This window comes from Micropterus dolomieu, linkage group LG23, assembly GCF_021292245.1.
Source record: "Micropterus dolomieu isolate WLL.071019.BEF.003 ecotype Adirondacks linkage group LG23, ASM2129224v1, whole genome shotgun sequence".
NCBI lineage: Eukaryota > Metazoa > Chordata > Actinopteri > Centrarchiformes > Centrarchidae > Micropterus > Micropterus dolomieu.
In genome coordinates, this window is record NC_060172.1 from 13,592,239 (window position 1) to 13,597,960 (window position 5,722).

The window sequence follows — 5,722 nt, forward strand, 5'->3', positions numbered from 1 at the left end:
GGCCAAGCCAGATTGACCACAGGCCTACCCTATCAAATTAGGGTATTTTTTAATGATTGTGATTATTTGTATTCTGGAAATGTCACCGGTAGGTTGATGTAAAATCCCTCAGAATTGACCAACCAGTGGTAAAACAGTGGGAAAAAGACAAAAAGGTGTGCAAAGTATAAGCCTCAATTTTGTTTAGACATTTTAATTAATAAACAAGCAAGCGAGCTAAGAGTCAGTTCAGCGGGGGAAGCTCTGTCAGTTGGGTATAGGGGTATAGGCTGGCCGTGGATAGGTGTGCTCAACTTTCCTTCCTTATGTGTGGCGAAGCCAAACAAACAGGCTAAGGACTGTTCTGCTGCTGTTGGTCACAGGCTGGTCGGTTGTGACTTCCTTACTGCCTGGGGTCTCTGGTAACTCTGCTAAGAGGCTGTTGTTCTGCACCATGCAACTCTGTAGACCCTGATCCATCCATGTTGTGCACTATAATGGATACCAGCATCAGCTCCAGCACACCCGCACACTACACAGAAAAAGACAAGCAGAAACTCAGTCGGTCACGCCCAAGCACACCTGTCTACCATCAACCCATCCCCATGCAATCACCCCATGTGAAGACCACACCCACCAAGCACACACACTAGACGCTCACCTATCATATTATCACTGCACTCAAAATCAGACTGATCAGCTCTAGCCTGTTACATTTTGGCCATTCAACAGACTGGAATATCAGTGTGGCCAGGGTTGATATTTGATAGCTGCATGTGCAATGTATCTCGAAGTAAATAAATAAAACATTTGGCAGCTACTAAGTTATATACATAACATGTCAAAGCAAATATCCATAACAAGATATTTAATGGAGAAGGAAGAAGTGGAGGGAAGGAACTGGCAATTTGACAGCCACTAACATGCTTGCAACAACTCAATGTCAGATGCCGAATTCTATGTTTTTATGAAGCAGCTGAAACAAAATAAAATCTGTCACCTGTTCTTCCATCATGTATGTACTTGACAGTTGCCCCCAATATATTTTTCAGAAAATAAATTCACTCCTAAAGGTCAGTGCCAAACTTCCAATGACATATTGCTGAATGTTTTCTACAGCTATCTAATGACCAGCACTTGAATGAACAGCTTGACTTTACTGTAGCTGAAAAGTGAGCTGGCAGAATCATTGGGTTACGATGAAATCATCTCTGTTTTCTACTCCATGCCTGCACCTTGTGATGTAAGATGGCAGCGTCTCCTCCACAAGCCTCCCATGGTATGATGAAATGCCTATTTTATACCCACCAACGCCACTGAATGACATCGTTTTATTGTCTACCGCTATGTGTTGGCTTTGCATTAGAGTTGATATGTTAATCGTCTACTTAGTTTTCCTTTGCCTTTGTTGTTGAGGTCTGTACGTCCCAGCTGTCATTTTCACAGTTACTGTTCAGTCAAGCCTATGTTCATGATCTGGTGCTAATATTGATTTAAAAAAATAAATTAAGTGTCTTTTGTTGCTTTTTGGTTCTGTCTTGGGCCCGGTTTTATTTTCATTGTATATGCTCCCCTTAGGCAACATCATTAGCAATTTCAAGGGCATTTCTTATCACTGTTATGCTGATGACATCCAGCTGTATGTCTCTTTTGGGTCAGATGTGTATGACAAACTGACCACACTGTGCAACTGCCTCATTGGCATGAACAGCTGGATGGCTAATAACTTCTTACAACTGAACACAGACAAAACTGAGGTCCTTGTTGCATAGCTTTGTCCCGAATGCATAGCTCCCTGGATCACTCAGCATACTGGATCACTTTCATCAGCAGTACAATCAAATTTCAGGAATCTGGGTGTTTGACACATCATAGCACTTTGATCAACATGTTAATCTTTGATCAGGTCATGTTTCTTTAATTTGAGATCTGTTGTCTTAAAGCCAGAACTTAAGATGATATTTTATGCTTTCATTTCTTTCCATTTAGATTATTGCAACTCCTTTTTTACGTCTAGTAAAAGTCAAGTCATCCCTGGACCGTTAACAAATGGTCCAAAATGCTGCTGAAAGGCTGTTGACCAGATCCAGCTGGAGAACTCACATGACACCCATTCTGTCTGTATTACATTGGCTCCCTGTTAAATTTGGAATTCAATTCAAAGTGCTCATTTTAACATACAGAGCGCTGCATGGTCAGGCACCTGGGTACATCTCAGACCTGTTGCACCCATATACCACTGGTAGCATTTAAGCATTTAAAAGTCAGCTGAAGACTCTCTTATTTAAGCAGGCCTTTGTCTCCCATAAACCTTTAAATGTGAATATTCATGTGCAAAAATGGCCTAATTTTGATTTGACATGCGCATTTTAATATACACAAATACTCTGATTATATTGATAGATGCCTTTTATGGTTTAAAAATGGTTGATGCTAATGTATGATTGTCTGATTGCTGCATTGTTTTTATTGTTGCTATTGTTTATCATTGTAAAGCACTTTCTGACTTGCTCTGTGAAAGGTGCTAAACCAAGGACATGAATTGAGAGTTTACAAAGTTTTAGGACAATTTATGCCCAGTATCCTGGCATATAAATGCTCTGTAAAATTATTTTCAGTTTTTCAGAATTTGGATGTCAACACTATACCATAAAAGGTAAATTAAAAGCCAAGTCCCAATTAGATGCTTATCTCTTTTAGACATTCTGCACCATTCAGAGTCATCCCAGACTGTCTTTTGAAGTTGAGTTCTCAGTCTACGGTCAATGTTCACAGCTTCACCCCTCTCTCATCCATTCCTCCAGCAGAGGTCAGAGGTCGCAGTCAGTTAAAGAGCAGCAACTCTGGAGCTAGCAGGGACTCTGAATTTATACCCAAGGACAAGTCGGCCAAATGGATGTCTATGACACCAGGTCATTTGATGAATGATGATCACGATGCCCTGGTGATTCAAAGTTGTCTTTACTTTACACAATTGACCACAAGTGTGTGTGTGTGTGTGAATGAAACTACCCATATGCACACTTGTCACAGCCAAGATGAAATTAATTTAATTAATTAATTCTGAAATTTATCAGGAAATTCTATCAGGAAAATCTACATTATATTAAACTAAGTAAGGTGGTTATATCCTGTGTTATATCCCTGTTGAGCAGGGGCGTTTCCAGGCTCTTGAAACATTGGGGCTTAGCCCAGTCCAGAACTCTTGTTGTCATGTTTTCACCTGCCCCCCAACCCCGCCGCCTACCCAAAGTACGTCTATAAAACAACAGTAAATGACCTCTACACAGTAACTCTATCAACTGCCTCATTTTCTGTTGCTACCTTGTTGTGCCATTTGTCAAACAGAACCTTATATCTACTTTAGCTATCCTATAAATCATTGCACTTCATCTCAATTAATAAATATCATAGGCCATATAAATACATGTTATGACTTATCATTTATAGTGATAGTAATTAACACTTATATTAATATTTTTCTGCACCAATTTATTGAGGAAATGTCTTTATTTAAATAAAGGGAAACACAAAATTCAGGTGTCAATTTAAAATATAAAAAATATAGTGTAATATAATGCAGTAAGGCTCTCAGTCATTCTGTATTGCTGTCAAATATGTTTCTCCTGTATATCAACTTTTCTCATTTAATTTCATCCCTGCTGAGTCAACACACATGTAGGCATGACTGAAGCAACCTCTTTAAATGTGCATGTGGCACCTTTTCACCTCAATGATAAATCAATTAATTTTAATTCAGTTATAAACTCCTGCACTTTAATAACTCCTGTGTTTCAGCAGGTTTTCTGCTCATGTTCAAAACTTTATGCACATTGTAATTATCTCATAAGTAATAGTCGCAATAAAATCGCAATCTAATGAGAATTAAGTCATTATATTTTAACAAAATATACCTGCCCCTCTGCTGTGCATTACCCTGTGTTATTGTTCTGCTTATATGGTAGTAGGCCACCCCCTTTAGACCATCTAACAGACACAGAGCCCGTCTGGGACTGTACTCGATGAGATGAGCGCACTGCTCTTGGTCAGAGGTGGAAAACCGAAACTGAAAAAGTTCAGCTCACAGCCACTTCAGAGGGAAGCATACTGGAGCAGAGAGATAGTCAAATACAACAAAGGTGTCTCTGAGGGAGGAGGACAGAGACAGCAAAGAGAGCGACAGGTGTCTGTGTTGCGGTCAGGTGTGTCGTGTTATTCTCTCGCTACTTTGCGAGCAATGCTCTCTCTCTCTCTCCTCTGGTGCTCACTCTAAATGCAGGCAGGCTGAGTAATGGTGGGGGGGTTACGGGAACTTCAAACAGAGCGGTAGGCAGTGGTGGTCCAAAGGTTAGAGAAACAAGCTTGTGACCGGGAGGTCCCTGGTTCAATCCTGGGCAGGCAGAATAAAACCAGGTGTGGAAAGTAAACGAAGCACTGCTTACCCTCCATTATTTACCACCAGTGAGGTGCCCTTGAGCAAGGCCCATAACCCCAACAGCAGCAGATCAGGCTGTGGTTGTACTGGGCAGCTTCCAGGTGTGAATGTGATCAGGGACTTCCTGCAAAAAAGAGGCTTCCTCTCAGTGAAGTTCCCCAAATAAAGGATGAAAAAAAATTTATCAATATTATTACAAGTTGCCTCCGTTCTTTGAAGACTGCGAGACAGGATACGTTATGAAGATTATTGCATTTTAATATGGAAAATATTTTTGGTGATGTTGTTGAGTTACAAAACATTCGGGGCTGAAGCCTCGGAAAAATGACCTGGCGACGCTGATGCCGGTGAGCAGTGATTTCCTGTCGTTGAAGAGATGCAGCCTGCAGGTACTGTGCAGACAACTTGTCAGCAATACATTCTGATCATAAAGTGATTGAAACCTGCAAGGCAGAGGCAAAAAAAAAAGGTGCTCTGATATTTCTTGTTTGTTTTTTGGAATATTTAAAGTTGTGCATTGTTTACATTCATGCTAGCAGTCTTCTACACTGCATTTGTTGACATATTGCTGTGTTTCTTTGCATGATATTGCCACCAACAGTCGATCTGCAAGCCGGCCTGTGTATCACATGCGCTCAAGCAAACAAACATGGATCCACTTGTACTTACTGCTTTATAACGTTACTAATGTTAAAAAAATACCACAGGGTATACCTTTTAAGGTTTAACTAATGCAAATTAAATGCAAAACTGTGACAATATATCCTATTTATGTAATTGTATGGCACGCTTTCTAACACAACATTTCTGTTTACCATGAAGACTATGCAGCAGATGTCAGCTTCCTGCTTATGCTTTGGTAAAAATCACATCCTACTAATTAGCTCTGGATTTGAGCCAAACTCTGTATGCCATCTGCAGTCCTGTCATGATGAACATGGTGCTGAATGTTTCCTGACCCTTTCCTGCATAGACTGAAACATGCCTCCCTGGCGTTTCAGATTTATGACCGCCTCAATACTTTCAGGCCACGTGGTTCAGCTCCGGCACCTTGATAAATGGCTGCCTTTCTATGTCCTGGAGTTTGGTAAAAGGCAAGCAGAAGTGAGTAGTGTTTTCATGTGTTTCTGTGTTTTCATGTATTGCTGTATAGCAAGGTGAAGGCAAAGAGCGGAGAGGAAGTGGTGAAGGAGGTGAAATCGTTGATGATGAAGATGGAGATAAGAAAGCGGAGAAACTGCTAGAATAGAAGGTGAATGAAGAAAGGGAAGTGGATGGAGAGTAAAGAGAAAAAGGAGATAACTCAGA

At 40.6% G+C, this 5,722-nt stretch overlaps 1 long non-coding RNA gene across 1 annotated transcript; it reads right to left on the reverse strand.

Annotated features, from left to right (window-relative positions):
* Positions 1–242: 242 nt before the first annotated feature.
* Positions 243–5,468, reverse strand: LOC123963980. Its single transcript, XR_006823301.1, has 4 exons — positions 5,230–5,468; positions 4,744–4,857; positions 4,422–4,538; positions 243–511 (listed from the first exon to the last, which is right to left on the reverse strand). It is a non-coding gene; the product is annotated as an uncharacterized LOC123963980 (long non-coding RNA).
* Positions 5,469–5,722: the final 254 nt, after the last annotated feature.